Source organism: Balaenoptera borealis, assembly GCF_965194805.1.
Source record: "Balaenoptera borealis genome assembly, chromosome: 17".
Lineage (NCBI taxonomy): Eukaryota > Metazoa > Chordata > Mammalia > Artiodactyla > Balaenopteridae > Balaenoptera > Balaenoptera borealis.
Genome location: NC_138876.1, coordinates 28,340,246 through 28,357,623, shown reverse-complemented (window position 1 = coordinate 28,357,623; position 17,378 = coordinate 28,340,246).

Sequence of the window (17,378 nt, the reverse complement as noted above, 5' to 3'; positions counted from 1 at the left end):
GTTCTTGCCTAGAAAAAGCAATAAGCCTAAGTCCTGCTCCTCATATGTTAAGAAAGGAAAGTAGTAAATGTTGCAAAGACAAGACAGCATCAAACTGAGGCTATCTCACTAACATAATCAGAAGAATTAAAAAATAATTGAAAAATGCATAATTTTCTTCTTAACAGAGTCAATGCATTTTAGCTCTGAGTCTGTGGACTACCTATGACACAACCCTCAATGTGGGAAACACTTCAATTGATCAAACAATTTAGCTACTTTGAAGAGACTGTTGACATCTTACTCACCCTGACTGTCTCATCACAGTCAAGCCAGGTATTCTTTTCTTTTCCCTGAAAATCATTTATGTCTACTTGATCTTAACATAACCCAAATAATGTTGACTTCTGAAATTTTCAGTTCAATGGTTACCTGAGTACAGTACTTGATGATATGTAAAGTTCAATTTTAGCTTACCCTACAGCTTAATCCTATGTAGGAAAAAAAGAGTAACACTTTATCTAGAGAATATAAAGCATTCTACTACATTCTCAGAGAAGATTATTAGTTCTTTTGTCTGTATCCTTGGCGTTTAGTCAATAGGGAGTCCTCTTAAATCGACAATAGAAAATAATATCATTATCATATCAAAGAATATGATGAAGATATGGAATAATGTGTTTCCATTGCTCCTTAACATTTATGACAATGTGACTGTACACCCACAAAACAGAGAATTAGCTAGATTAAAAAGATATCTAATTTTAAATGTAATATTAAGATAGAGATTAACGCTGGTTTAAAACCCCATCCTCTGCAAAAGGATGACTTTCCATTCATTAGCAACTATTCTCAAACACTGATAGTTGCACAGGAGATGACCTCATCTACTTTGAGTTTAGTTTTATATGCAGTCTAAGTAGTTTTATATACTTTTCAAAACAATCTTGTAAATAGTTTCCAAACTAAAGGTGATGCTTTTTTTTTTTAACACAACTATTTTTTTTTAATCAGTCATCAATTTTATACACATCAGTGTATACATGTCAATCCCAATCGCCCAATTCAGCACACCACCATCCCCACCCCACCATGGTTTTCCCCCCTTGCTGTCCATACGTTTGTTCTCTACATCTGTGTCTCAGCTTGTGCCCTGCAAACTGGTTCATCTGTACCATTTTTCTAGGTTCCACATACATGCGTTAATATACGATATTTGTTTTTCTCTTTCTGACTTACTTCACTCTGTATGGCAGTCTCTAGATCCATCCACATCTCAACAAATGACTCAATTTCATTCCTTTTTATGGCTGAGTAATATTCCATTGTATATATGTACCACAACTTCTTTATCCATTTGGCTGTCGATGGGCATTTAGGTTGCTTCCATGACCTGGCTATTGTAAATAGTGCTGCAATGAACATTGGGGTGCATGCGTCTTTTTGAATTACGGTTTTCTCTGGGTATATGCCCAGTAGTGGGATTGCTGGATCATAAGGTGATGCATTTTTATGGACTCAAGAGACTAAGGTTATTGAACAAAAAATCAGTTCTAAAGTGGATGAAGTGAAAATCTCTGGTCAATGAGTATTTACCTAATAGCTTTTAATTATTGAGACCAACGTAATATTTTCCCCTCTTCTTGGTTTCTAAACTCTGGTAAGCCATTTCTCTGCTATTGGAGGAATCAGAAATTTGATTTGCTTTGACGAGTGTGTGGAGTATCTGTTTTGCACTGCCCTCGCTGCAGCGACATCTTTTAGTCCGTCTGTATTAAGATGGCAGCTGGAAGAACTAAAGTAGGTAAGAGGAAGAACCAAATTAATGAGAGAAATTCATTTGAGGCTGCTGGGATGTTCTAGCTGTTGGAACTAAGAGAATTGGTATAGCCATTAAGAGGGGAAGCCATGTCTCATGAAAGGGGGGACAGTGAGTTGGTTGGGCTGCAAGATTATGTGATTTCTCCTGTTTGTTGATTTGTGTTTGCCACAGAATCCACCACGTCTTAATTTTCTTCACTTCTGGATCCCTTGGGTCTCTGGCTCTATCTTCTCCATTTTCTTTCTATTAGTGTACACTGCTGGCTAGCACTGTTAATTGCTTTCTCTGTGCATGGCACTATATTAAGCAATTTTCATGAATAACCTCATTTGATCCTCTGGACAGCCCTATATGACTTACATCATTTTATATCTTTTACTGATTGAGGGAACTGAGGCCTAGAGAGGATAAATAAATTTTCCAAAGGCCACACAGCCAGTATGTGTTGGAGCCAGATCAGCAACCTGGAGACTTTGCCTCTAAACACTAAATGCTACTGCCGAGGCAACGACCTCCTGCTCTCCATCTTTGAACACCTATCAGAGTTTTCTCCACCAGTAGTAGAAACTGTTGTCATATGTTTCCACATTCTATGAAGGATCCAGTAAACTGATCCCATGGCTGACAACAGATCTAAAACCTATTTACCAGTGGAAATACCAAATTGTTCTGTGAGAACTGAAAGACAATAAAATATACCTTTGTGCTATTTTTTTGGTATTTGGTAGGAGCTCTTCAGATGGAGAAAGGGAGCCAATTACTGGAAATTGAGGGTTGGGAAGGAGAAGAAGACAAGCAAAGGAAAATAGAGTAAACAATAACCAAGATTTTGCATTCTCCTTTCTACTTAATTGGCAGCTCCTATAATTCAAAGTCTATTACAAACTAACTCCTAGTCACACAGACCCCAGGTGTATCTGACAGATGTCAGGTGAGAAAAAGAATCATTTTCACCACCCCAGAAATCTCAGTAAAACTATTGAGGGTAATTCCAAGTTTCCACCTCTGGGACATCCTTTAGAACTCCTTGATGATATCCCTATTATCTTTCATTAAATCAATTTCTTCCAAAAAAAAAAAAAAAAGAGCTGCTCAATAAATAAAATGGTTTGGCACTGTTCTCTCTCCACTAAGGAAGGGGTGTGGTATATGCTGTCCCAGTACTGATTGCAGCAGACAGTGGGGTCAGGTCTTAGTGAGAAGGAAAATTCAGGTGATGCCCTAGGGGTGTCCCCCCAAGTTGAAAAGTATATAGGACATCTCTTGTCCCCTGCTTCATATTCATTTGGCTCACTTTTTTTTCTGAGCACTGCTGTAGCAATGAGTTTTCACAGGTGTAACCTGATAGCACGATATATCTGTCATTTGTGGCTTGGGGATTCTTGCATGCAGCATCATGGGATGGATGTGAGCACTTAACTTTCTTCGAGGCACATTTTGACTGATGGTAGAGGGAATCTGATCCTTTCTCTCGCAAAAGAAGACATTCTGAGGTGTATTCTCTATGACACATCAGAAGGTCTTGGCTGGATAGAGCTTCACTTGTCCATCACAGAAGTCAATGCGGCATATTACCAGGGGATTGGCTCCCCCTCCTTTTCTGTTTCACTCTCTCTAGTCCTTCCTTTTCTCTCATCTCGCTTCCCTCATAACCATCTGCATGAAAGCCCTTGTCTCAGTTTCTGCTTTCAAGAGCACCTCAGGCTCACACAAAAGCATAAATGGAAAAACTGAAAAGTTGGAAAAAGAGTGTGAATAAGATGAAAAAGGTATAGATTATTTTCCTTATCTTAAAATTTATCCAAAATAGAATTTGGGACAGTTTATGATAATGGAATGGGGTAGTAAACCAAAAAGCATTAATACAATCAAAAAGGCAAAACTGCATTGTAAATGAGAAGACATTTACATCAAGTTTCTAAGTTTGGATAAAATTGCAGCAATTGAATGAAATATTTATATCGAGGTTTCCTAGCATCCAGGGCAAAAATGGAAATGTAGCTCTTAGTGTTTAGTGGTTGGGAGCAAACCAATTGGACAGTAGATGTAAATGTGTTCCACATACTGGACTCCAGGAGAAATAGTATCAACATTTTTTTTTAACATCTTTATTGGAGTATAATTGCTTTACAATGGTGTGTTAGTTTCTGCTTTATAACAAAGTGAATCAGTTATACATATACATATATCCCCATATCTCTTCCCTCTTGTGTCTCCCTCCCTCCCACCCTCCCTATCCCACCCCTCTAGGTGGTCACAAAGCACTGAGCTGATCTCCCTGTGCTATGCGGCTGCTTCCCACTAGCTATCTATTTTACGTTTGGTAGTATATATATGTCCATGCCACTCTCTCACTTTGTCCCAGCTTACCCTTCCCCCTCCTCGTGTCCTCAAGTCCATTCTCTAGTAGGTCTGCATCTTTATTCCCGTCTTGCCCCTGGGTTCTTCTGAACTTTTTTTTTCTTTTCTTTTCTTTTTTTTTTTTTTTTTGTAGATTCCATATATATGTGTTAGCATATGGTATTTGTTTTTCTCTTTCTGACTTACTTCACTCTGTATGGCAGTCTCTAGGTCCATCCACTTCACTACAAAACATTTTTTTTTAATAGATGAGACATTGCAAATGTAATGAACGGGGTTCTTAATAACAGTTATAATGAAAATTACAGAGGAATTCCATGAGGCTGCTTCATATATTAGTTTTTCATCAATGCCAAAGATATAATATCTAAAATGCTAGAAATGTCTTAAAATAGCAGTTTGGGGTTGTTAAAAATGCACAAAAATCTGCTCAAATGCCAACTTATTGGAGCATGAAAGAAATAACTGTTACCTGAAAAATAATTCAGAGATCAGCACTTACCTAAACTGTATAGTAGAATCAAAATAATGGCAAATTTTGAGCAAAACTGCATCCTGATGAACTTTGAGCAAGATAAGACGCCTAAGCACTCTCAAGTAACTAAATAAATTAACACGTTAAACAACATTTCCTAATCATGCAAATATGACCAATTTATTGAATATGTCACCACTTCCTCCTGTACTTCTGGCAGATATTCCTATTGATTATGGCATTCTTTCCCCTTGGTCTTGGAGGCAGCCTCTGAACTTCCTAAGACAACACTCCAGACACTGAAAAGAATTAGAAACTACAGATGAGTTGAATGCTATTGATTATTATGTGTATGTGTTAACCACCTGTATGAGAAAACATGCATGCCAAAAGTGATTTTGGACTGAGAATAATAAATATTTAGCTCTTCTCACTCATAGTAAATGGACCACAGATTTCACAACTTCTTCAGGCTACTCTTGGGACACAAGGTAGAATTTGTTCACTATGTTCAATACTGAAAACGAATAATGTGTGAAAATAGAGTGATATTTCCAATGTGACTAAGATATCTAAGACCCATGGAGAGGTAAATTTTATCACAGTATAAAAAGTGTTGATATATGGGGTACAGAAAGGTAAAGGAAGATTCTTTACCATAATGAATCACTTTGCCAGAAAGACAAGACCAATAACAATAGATGTAAGTGCCGACCAAGCCTTATAATACCTATCATTTCATTAATAAAAAGAAGGCTGGCATAACACAGCGTACTTCCCATTCTGGAGAGCATTTCCACAGCCCCCAGCGCAACTTCCCCTGCTCTCAACCTTTCCCACATCTTGAGTACAGGTTAGTGTGGCATTGACACTTAGAATTCTTGGAAATATAACTGGTAAAGGAAAAACTCCATCTACAATTGTAACAAAAGTAACAACAGGATGAAATCCTTCCTACGTCAACTTATCATTTTTCATCTGATAATACTGCGAGAGGATCTCCTCCGTGAAATGGAAATCTCCCAGGTTATCCACCACCCAGGCATAATTCCTGAAATATAATGAGCTGCCACTGCAAAAAAGAAGCAGCTCTGATTGTATGGGAGAGATATAAAGAGGGAAACATATATCCTATTATAAACTTTAAATGGATTCTCTCTATCTTTAATGTGAATAGATGAATAAAACGTTTACAAAGTGAGTAATCGATAGTAGTATATATGATGTTAGTAAAATAAATGTGTGAAGCTTCCCTTAAATAATAATGCTGAGACCAAGTATTGACTTATTACGTTTCTAATGCTACATATCCTTTCTGATGTATAGATATTAATTATCATATATAGGTAGAAAATGTAAGTAATAGTACAGTCAACTGCACTGTAGGTCAATAGAGGTTGTATGAAGGGAAATCATACTGTAATCAAGTACTTAAAGAATTATGAAGTTAGATTATATTATTTCATGGTATATGAAAATATTGACATTGTTTTCAATAGCCTTCATCTACGAATCTAATAATAGTAGTCTATTTTTCGCCTAAATTTCTTCCTGGTCATGAGTAACTTTCAGGAAGATTAATTCTAGGTTACTGAGTTTTGTTGATAAAAAAGGAAGCAAGTGTCGCAAGCACAAAGAGAACCTTGGTTATTTCTTCCTTGAAAATGGAAGACATCCATTTATTTTAAAAAGTGTAATTTAGTGTGAATTATTTAGTATCTATAGTCATATGCTGTTAGCACTAGAAAGCCCCTTAGAGATTTCCCAGCTCAAAAGTTTTCAAATTACATTCTTTGGTGCCCTGGGCTCCTCAGATCCACCAGGGGTCTGCCCACTCAGCTGCTCACCTTCACTTTGGCTAACCCAATTATATTTTTTTACTGTTTTATGTAATGGTATAACTTGTAAGTTTTGACTTAGAAAAAAAAGAATTCTGCTACTAAAAATTGTGAGACAGTGACTGTACCCCCTCATTTTACCAATAATCATTGTAGGAACCCATGATGTAAAGAAACTTCACCGAGAAAATATTGTTTTAGAGGTAGAGCCAGGCACCAATGTCCTTTCTACTCAAGTGGGGCTCTTTTCCTCACAGAATTTATGGAAACAGTTCCTGTCTGAAAATGTTTATAGGTTTTCTTTTTTTTTTTTTTTTTTTAGTTTTAAAGCTAATTAATAAATGAGTAAAACTTCCAAGTTTAGACCTAATTTTTATGTAAGACTATTTGCTGTTTCAGAGAGTAGAAATACTTGGCTATTTTTATAAATTTGATTAGTCAAGCAAATTTGGGGGAAAAATTGACATAAAAAAGAATTAAAAGAGAGAGGGAGGAATGTAAAGGGAGGAGAAAGGATGGAAGAAAAATGAAGGAAACGAGAGAGACATAAGGGAGAAAAGAGAAAGAAAATTGTTTTGATCACTATGACTACATTTGGGGCTGATGGCCTCAAACCCATTTTTTACATTAAACCATTAAAATATAAAACTTACTTTTACTTAATATCATATAGGGAATAAACACTTGGTGATAACTTCTTTAAAATGGATTATGATTATTTTACTTTTAAATTCTATGTATTCTCTCCTGTGTGTGTGATGGCATTTAATAAACTGAACTGCAAATTGTTCTAAAAGAAAAAATGTGAAAAGCTAATATAAACTTAAAGATATGTCCCAGGTTGGGCATGCTCAAGAGAGAGAATATATATAAAGCAAAAGTAAAAGTCAGTTGAAATAAAATTATCCAAGAATTTCAAAAATGTTGCTATATATTTATGAATTAAGACCTCCAGTTCCTTTGAATAGGGGAGAGATGTTAACTTGCTTTGCAAATCAAATAGCCTAATTTGTGCTTATTATAATTCCTTTCATATTACATTGATGTTATTTCTTTACTTGTTTGTCCTCTAAGGCTGCAAGTTCCTTAAGAGGAAGGATTTTTACCTCTTACTCATCTATTTTTTATACCTAATAACTCTCATAGGCAACATGGTAGATGTGTTATTAATATTTATTTAGTGAATGAATGCATGAATAAATAAATATGAATGACTCTACACACCAAGCTTCTGGGTTACTTGCACTTTCTGGTTACTCTCTAAAAAGTCTGCATTATTTAAAATATTCTCACTTCAAAGTAACTTGGTGGCAAAAGTAAAGTTATAAATCCAGAGTTCTTCCTCACTGCTTTCCACACCATTTTAGTGACTTCTAAACACTATTGAAAACCAAGTTCACATTTACTCTAAATCATCTCTAATGGAACAGAGGGGTAGAAATTCTAGCTCAAACAAGTATGATAATGATTTCCCTTACACATCTTCACCTTCAATTGAAAAACAAAATATACAGATACAAGCACACAAGTACACATACATGTACATGAGAACAAGGCCAGTACTTCACATTTTTAAGTTCTTGACAGATTATTCATTTTTAGAGAAAAATAATCATAATAGATATTATTTAATAAGCAGGTACTATGCCAAACACTATATAAAGCATTTACATATATAGCTTGTTCTTCACAACATTCTTATGTTTAGAATATTCTCATTTTAGAAGGTTTCACTATTATCCCCATTACCTCGTTGAGGAAACTGGTGTTTAGAGATGTTAGGAACTTGCATATTGCTGTCACACTGAAAGGCTTGGTTTCAAACCCAGTTATATCAGATGCCATGTACTGTAATCTAGTCTTGCCCCTTTTTAGGTGTAATCCTAGCATATGTCAAAGGGTCTGATCCAGGTAGCAAAGAAGGAATGAATGAAACTAGAATGACTGAAACTGTTTGGAAATGCCTCACTTCAAAACAGAAGGCCCCCAAACATTTGCTTTTTGCTTTCTCCTAAATACTAGATTTCAGTGACTTTCTTATATCATAGCAAAGAATATTCATGTGCATTAAAAAAATCTCCAATTGGCATTTTAACTGAAGCCCAGATAAACTGATGGTCTTCCCACATATGCACCCTTTAGATAGCAGTCTTCTCTTTTTTAAGTAGGTAATTCAGTTTAGGTTCACTTGAAACAGTCATCTCTTTTGTTAATTTACAAATTTAAAAGATCAGTGAAGTGTGAGAGCTAAACGGATATAAAAATACAAGAACATATGCAGAGGGTGTTGAAAAGAGTCAGACAATACAGTGTTTCTCAGCATGAGGGCTGCTCTATCACACTACTACTTGGGACATCTGTGCCTGCACCAAGCAGTCTCAGAGGAAGGCTTCGAGCCAAACCCTCCCGCAGACCTCGTCCTCCACACATAGTCATGGCAATGCTGCTCTTCAGAAGCACCTGCCCACGAATACAGCCTGCTCGCTGATGCTGCAAGGAGCATCAGAATTATGCACTGTCTCCATCTAATAACACCTTTGCAGCCTCTCCACGCAGGGGCTCTGTGTGGCTCTTTTAATCTTCTCACCCTCTGTAGGAAATAAGGACTATGATTTCTCTTCCCTTCACAGATTAAATTGTACTACCAGGTAGCAACAGGGCAGTGCCAGCAGAATAAAACTGATGACAAAAGCAGACAGAAGAATTCCAGTGTCCTCAACTGTGTTCGAGGGAGAGAGATTTTATTTCAAAAGCAATAACTCACAGGGCATGAGCCTGAGTGCCATGTAAGCACCCTGGTGCTGCTCACTAAATCTAAAGCCAGAAGTGGCACAGAGTGGACATCACTTGCTCACAGCCAACTAAACTTAAGGGGGATCCATCAGAAGGCAAGCCATGCCCCCCTTGTCCTCTTGCATATCTGTACGGTTGCCATCCTACCTCATATTTAGATTTGCACCTATGCTCTAATAAATAACCTCCTTAAATTAGAATGTTGCATTCACCTATTCAAATACTCCTAAGTACAGCCAGTAGGGTTGGCTTTCAGATGACTAAATTCAAGCTTATCAGGCAGGTACATAAATGACATATAAATGAGGCATGTTGTGAGAAACATTTTCATATCACAGGAATCCTGCTGCTTGTTTCTGACAGGGAGATGTAATAAAAGGTTGCATAATATCTTTGGGATTCATAAATTATGAATGCAGTCTTCTGTTGATGCCATGGTATGTATGCTGCTTACCTTCTTTCAATTGCCCATGACTAATGCATTTATTGCCAGTGTCATCACCATCATCTTAATTTATAATAGACACTAAGATAGTTTTCCCAAAGTGCATTCCTTGGAAGACTAATACTGCATAATAGAGCTCTATGGAGACACCCTGCCAAGAAATGTTCCTGTGAATGTGTAGGAACAGATACGCTTTGTTGCATTTTTCTTTTTTTTTTTATAAATTTATTTATTCATTTTTGGCTGCGTTGGGTCTTTGTTGCTGCACATGGGCTTTCTCTAGTTGCTGCGAGCGGGGGCTACTCTTCGTTGCAGTGCGCGAGCTTCTCATTGCGGTGGCTTCTCTTGTTGCAGAGCATGGGCTCTAGGCACACGGGCTTCAGTAGTTGTGGCTCACGGGCTCTAGAGCTCCGGCTCAGTAGTTGCGGCTCACGGGCTTAGTTGCTCCGCAGCATGTGGGATCTTCCGGGACCAGGGCTTGAACTCATGTCCCCTGCATTGGCAGACGGATTCTTAACCACTACACCACCAGGGAAGCCCTGCATTTTTCAAAATTATTTAATTAGGAGTTCCCCTTTCACAAAATATCTTGAAGGGTAAATGCGTCACTAGAATTTCTATTTGAGGGAAGAATGAAAACAAATAGTAGCATAGATTATCATTATCCAAAAGTTCATGACGACAGATGGGGGAGAAAGAATCACAACTTTTTCCTTGTTTGAGCATTAACTTTCCCCCTTAGATTAAGACCTTGTACATTGATCTCCATGATAGTTTCATTCTATCATATATCATATATCAGGCATATAGCAAAAATAGCATATAGCATATAGCAAAAAAAAAAAGACTGCGTCCATTTCCAGTGTTAGGCACATAGCAGGCGCTCAGTAGGTAAATGCTTGTTGAATGAACGAATGAATGAGTCTGCATATGCCTCTTTATGAGTGTGGGTACATGCAATAATGCACTGTTTTTTAAATGTAAGTAAGCAGTATTAGAACAGATGTTTATAAGCCACCAGAGTGGCTCTGCTATCCTCTCTATAACTTGTAAATAATGAAATCACATGTGTGTTTCAAAATGTCAGCCTCTGTTGCTGGCTGTGTTGTTGCCTTGGCAACATAGACTATAACATTATAAGCCGCGGTCTCTGCCATGACAGCTATTTGAGAGTTACCCTGTAGTGTTCCACAATGAGATATTGTCATTATGGTTTCCTAAACACCCCCTAACCTGAACCTTGATGTGCATGTGCCTGTGAGAATGAGGTTTACCTTAACGTTAATTCCTTTTATTATTCAAGACCTAATATTCCAGTTGCTAAATAATTATTTTATCCTCCTCCTTCATTTGCGTCAATTATACTCACAGTTCAGAAAATATTTTCAAGAGTGCTGATGATCAGACTTTGGGATTTTACAGTCTAAAAAAATTAAATCTTAGAGAAACTAATATATGTTTGTCTGCTGTCATTGTTGCTAAGTAAGGTCAAAAATTTAAAATAATCACCCATTTTTCTAGTTTTATTAAAGAATGGACATTTTGTCCTCCAAAAGTAGGAAGGACAATTTAAAAATGGGAGACATTTTTAATTTGAAGAGTCCTATAAAGTATCAATCGCATTGTCTTTATTCATTTTATTAGCCTGTTGACATTGCATATATTGTTCCACAAACACATACGTATTTGAAACCCTCTTCTCAAAGGAACACTAGGAAAATAAAAGTGAATATAAAATATATGAAGTTTTATTCTAGTCAAGGCCAATGGTCTATACAGCCCAAAATTCTACCCTGTCAGTGTCACCAAGGAACATGGAGCAAGGCTTATCTTGTTATGCCAATCTCCAGTGTATGTGTTGAACTTCACAGGCAATAACGTTCTCCACCCTCCAGTTGCCAGCCCACCTCTGCACTCTCCCTCCCAGCATACAGCCTTACTTCCTCTCTCTTGAGAAAATTGAGGCCATAAGTCTCTTGATTCCATATATAAAAATTATTTAAATCCCTACCCATCTTCTGCAGGAGCTTAGGCCTCGGGTTACTTCCACTTGTTTGAGTTTTCAGAATCTGCCTCTTCATTGACAACTTCACTTTAGTCTTTACCTTCTCCTTACTCACTTCTCTCTAGTAAAATGCCAAATCTGACTTGTTTTGAGCCACATTAATTATGCATGCAATTGCTATGTTCCAAAAAGAAGCAGTTGACTCCATTGCATTTCTCACTGCAGTTCTCATGGATTTTTAAGAAGGCCTGAGACTCCTCTCATTCCTACTCTCAAAGTGTAAGCAGATCAGGCAAGGTCTACCACTGGCAGGCCCAGCCAGGTCTGTGCCCTCAGCCAGCTCCTCAGCTTATGCTAGATGGGATAAATCAGGACAGACTAGTGTTCATGGACCTGGTTGCAAGTGGAAAAGGTCAGAGACCCACTGAGTTTTCCAACCCAGCCATTTCCAGTGAGCCCTGAATGAAGCTTACACTGTGATCTCCATCTTGATGCCTGGTCTTTGTGCACATACAGCAATGGCCAGAATCTTGGAGAGTCAGAGATAAGTGGTAGGCTTAGCACCTGCCTCACTCCAAACTCCTAACAGTTTACACCCCTCAACTCCACTTCAATGTAAATCCACCCTCTGCAATCTCATTTCACCACCCACAGTACACCCCTTTGGCAGAATGCACCAGTGTCTTTCTAATTGTTAAATTCAATAACATTTGTCAATCTTGTAATATTTTTTACACTTGAAAATCTTAAATTTTAAAAAAGTAAAATGTAATGGTTTTTACATCTTGAAATCTTGAAACATTTTAGCTCTTATTTTATTCTTCTTCCTTCTGGTACTTCTGACAATTTTATCTTTGAAATCCTTCACTGGATTGATGGATACATTTACCAGTATTCCAGTAACTTCTTTCATTTTATTTTGTTGCTTTGCTTGAAATGTTTTAGACAACAATAATAATGTCAGGGTTCTACTCCCATCTCTACATCTCTCCTTCATTTTCTTGTTTTCTATTTTCCTAGTTTAATCTTGTTTTATTAGTTTGAAAATTCTATGATCTGCATACATAAAGCATTTAAAAACATTAAATGATTAGTTTATCCTGCTTTAGTGTATGTTGTACCATGTCCAATATCTCTTTTTTTTGGGGGGGTTGGTCTTCGTGTGTTTGGTATTTACTGATAAGAATGATTCCTTTTTTAGAAAATTTCTTTTTTACATCTTTACTGGAGTATAATTGCTTTACAATGCTGTGTTAGTTTCTGCTGTACAACAAAGTGAATCAGCTATATGTATACATATATCCCCATATCCCTCCCTCTTGAGCCTCCCTCCCACCCTCCCTATCCCACCCCTCTAGGTTGTCACAAAGCATCGAGCTGATCTCCCTGTGCTATGCAGCAGCTTCCAACTATCCATCCATTTTACATTTGGTAGTGTATATATGTCAGTGCTCCTCTCTCACTTTGTCCCAGCTTCCCCTTCCCCTTCCCGTGTCCTCTGGTCCATTCTCTACATCTGCATGTTTACTCCTGCACAGCCACTAGGATCATCAGTACCATTTTTTCAGATTCCATATATATGTGTTAGCATACAGTGTCTGTTTTTCTCTTTCTGACTTACTTCACTCTGTATGACAGACTCTAGGTCCATCCACCTCGTTACAAATAACTCAATTTCGTTCCTTTTTATGGCTGAGTGATATTCCATTGTAAATATGTGCCACATCTTCTTTATCCATTCATCTGTTGATGGACATTTAGGTTGCTTCCATGACCTGGCTATTGTAAATAGTGCTGCAATGAACACTGTGGTACATGAATCTTTTTGAATTATAGTTTTCTCAGGGTATATGCGTGTAGTGGGATTGCTGGGTCATATGGTAGTTCTATTTCTAGTTTTTTAAGGAACCTCCATACTGTTCTCCATAGTGGCTTTATCAGTTGACGTTCCCACCAACAGTGCAAGAGGGTTCCCTTTTCTCCACATCCTCTCCAGCATTTATTATTTCTAGATTTTTTGATGATGGCCATTCTGACCAACCCGGTGTGAGGTGATACCTCTTGTGGTTTTAACTTGCATTTCTCTAATGATTAGTGATGTTGAGCTTCTTTTCCTGTGTTTGTTGGCAATCTGTATGTCTTCTTTGGAGAAATGTCTATTTAGGTCTTCTGCTCATTTTTGGATTGGGTTGTTTGTTTTTTTGATAGTGAGCTGCATGGACTGCTTGTATATTTTGGAGATTAATCCTTTGTCAGTTGCTTCATTTGCAAATATTTTCTCCCATTCTGAGGGTTGTCTTTTCGTCTTGTTTATGGTTTCCTTTGCTGTGCAAAAGCTTTTAACTTTCATTAGGTCCCATTTGATTATTTTTGTTTTTATTTCCATTTTTCTAGGAGGTGGGTTAAAAAGGATCCTGCTGTGATTTATGTTATAGAGTGTTCTGCCTATGTTTTCCTCTAAGAGTTTGATAGTGTCTGGCCTTACATTTAGGTCTTTAATCCATTTTGAGTTTATTTTTGTGTATTGTGTTAGGAAGTGTGCTAATTTCATTCTTTTACATGTAGCTATCCAGTTTTCTCAGCACCACTTACTGAAGAGGCTGTCTTTTCTCCACTGTATATTCTTGCCTCCTTTATCAAAGATAAGGTGACCATATGTCATGGGTTTATGTCTGGGCTTTCTATCCTGTTCCATTGATCTATATTTCTGTTTTTGTGCCAGTACCATACTGTCTTGATGACTGTAGCTTTGTAGTATAGTCTGAAGTCAGGGAGTGTGATTCCTCCAGCTCCGTTTTTCTTTCTCAAGATTGCTTTGGCTATTTGGGGTCTTTTGTGTTTCCATACACAGTGTGAAATTTTTTGTTCTAGTTCTGTGAAAAATGCCTTTGGTAGTTTGATAGGGATTGCATTGAATCTGTAGACTGCTTTGGGTACTATAGTTATTTTCACAGTCCAAGAACATGGTATATCTCTCCACCTGTTTGTATTGTCTTTGATTTCTTTCATCAGTGTCTTATAGTTTTCTGCATACAGGTCTTTTGTCTCCCTAGGTAGGTTTATTCCTAGGTATTTTATTCTTTTTGTTGCAATGGTAGATGGGAGTGTTTCCTTAATTTCTCTTTCAGATTTTTCGTTGTTAGTGTACAGGAATGCAAGAGATTTCTGTGCATTAATTTTGTATCCTGCTACTTTACCAACTTCATTGATTAGCTCTAGTGGTTTTCTGGTGGCATCTTTAGGATTTTCTGTGTATAGTATCATGTCATCTGCAAACAGTGACAGTTTTACTTTTCTTTTCCAATTTGGATTCCTTTCATTTCTTTTTCTTCTCTGATTGCCACGGCTAAAACTTCCAGAACTATGTTGAATAATAGTGGTGAGAGTGGGCACCATTGTCTTGTTCCTGATCTTAGAGGAAATGCTTTCAGTTTCTCACCATTGAGAATGATGTTGGCTGTGGGTTTCTCATGTATGGCTTTTATTAGGTCGAGGTAGGTTCCTTCAATGCCCACTTTCTGGAGAGTTTTTACCGTAAATGTGTGTTGAATTTTGTCAAAAGCTTTTTCTGCATGTATTGAGATGATCATATGGTTTTTATCCTTCACTTTGTTAATATGGTGTATCACATTGATTGATTTTCATATATTGAAGAATCCTTACATTCCTGGAATAAACTCCACTTGATCATGATGTATGATCCTTTTAATGTGCTGTTGGGTTCTGTTTGCTAGTATTTTGTTGAGGATTTTTGCATCTATGTTCATCCGTGATATTGGCCTGTAGTTTTCTTTCTTTGTGACATCTTTGTCTGGTTTTGGTATCAGGGTGATGGTGGCCTCGTAGAATGAATTTGGGAGTGTTCCTCCCTCTGCTATATTTTGGAAGAGTTTGAGAAGGATAGGTGTTAGCTCTTCTCTGAATGTTTGATAGAATTCGCCTGTGAAGCCATCTGGCCCTGGGCTTTTCAGTGTTGGAAGATTTTTAATCACAGTTTCAATTTCAATGCTTGTGATTGGTTTCATATTTTGTATTTCTTCCTTGTTCAGTCTTGGAAAATTGTACTTTTCTGAGAATTTGTCCATTTCTTCCAGGTTGTCCATTTTATTGGCATATAGTTGCTTGTAGTAATCTCTCATGATCCTTTGTATTTCTGCAGTGTCAGTTGTTCCTTCTCCTTTTTCATTTCTAATTCTGTTGAATTGAGTCTTCTCCCTTTTTTTCCTAATGATTTTGGCTAATGGTTTATCAATTTTGTTTATCTTCTCAAAGAACCAGCTTTTAGTTTTATTGATTTTTGCTATTGTTTCCTTCATTTCTTTTTCTTTTATTTCTGATCTGATCTTTATGATTTCTTTCCTTCTGCTAACTTTTGGGTTTTTTGTTGTTGTTGTTGTTCTTCTTTCTTTAATTGCTTTAAGTGTAAGGTTAGGTTGTTTATTTGAGATTTTTCTTGTTTCTTGAGGTAGGATTGTATTGCTCTAAACTTCCCTCTTAGAACTGCTTTTGCTGCATCCCATAGGTTTTGGGTTGTCGTGTTTACATTGGCATTTGTTTCTAGGTATTTTTTGATTTCCTCTTTGATTTCCCTAGTGATCTCTTGGTTGTTTAGTAGTGTATTGTTTAGCCTCCATGTGTTTGTATTTTCACAGTTTTTTTCCTGTAATTGATATCTAGCCTCATAGCATTGTGGTTAGAAAAGATGCTTGATACGATTTCAATTTTCTTAAATTTACTGAGGCTTGATTTGTGACCCAAGATTTGATCTATCCTGGAGAATGTTCTGTGTGCACTTGAGAATAAAATGTATTACGTTGCTTTTGGATGTAATGTCCTATAAATGTCATTTAAGTCAATCTGGTCTACTGTGTCATTTAAAGCTTGTGTTTCCTTATTTATTTTCTGTTTAGATGAACTGTCCATTGGTGTATGTGGGGTGTTAAAGTCCCCTACTACTATGTGTTACTGTCGATTTTCCCTTTTATGGCTGTTAGCATTTGCCTTATGTATTGAGGTGCTCCTATGTTGGGTGCATAGATATTTACAATTGTTATATCTTCTTGGATTGATCCCTTGATCATTATGCAGTGTCCTTCTTTGTCTCTTGTAATAGTTTTTATTTTATAGTCTATTTTGTCTGATACGGGAATTGCTACTCCAACTTTCTTTTGATTTCCAATTCCATGGAATATCTTTTTCCGTCCCCTCACTTTAAGTCTGTATGTGTCTCTAGGTCTGAAGTGGGTCTCTTGTAGACAGCATATATATGGGTCTTGTTTTTGTATCCATTCAGCCAGTCTGTGTCTTTTGGTTGGAGCATTTAATCCATTTACATTTAAGGTAATTACCGATATGTATGTTCCTATTACCATTTTCTTAATTGTTTGGGGTTTGTTATTGTAGGTATTTTCCTTCTCTTGTGTTTCCTGCCTAGAGAAGTTCCTTTAGCATTTGTTGTAAAACTGGTTTGGTGGTGCTGAATTCTCTTAGCTTTTGCTTGTCTGTAAAGGTTTTAATTTCTCCATCGAATCTGAATGAGATCCTTGCTGGGTAGAGTAATCTTAGTTGTAGGTTTTTTCCCTTTCATCACTTTAAATATGTCCTGCCACTCCCTTCTGGCCTGTAGAGTTTATCCTGAATGATCAGCTGTTAACCTTATG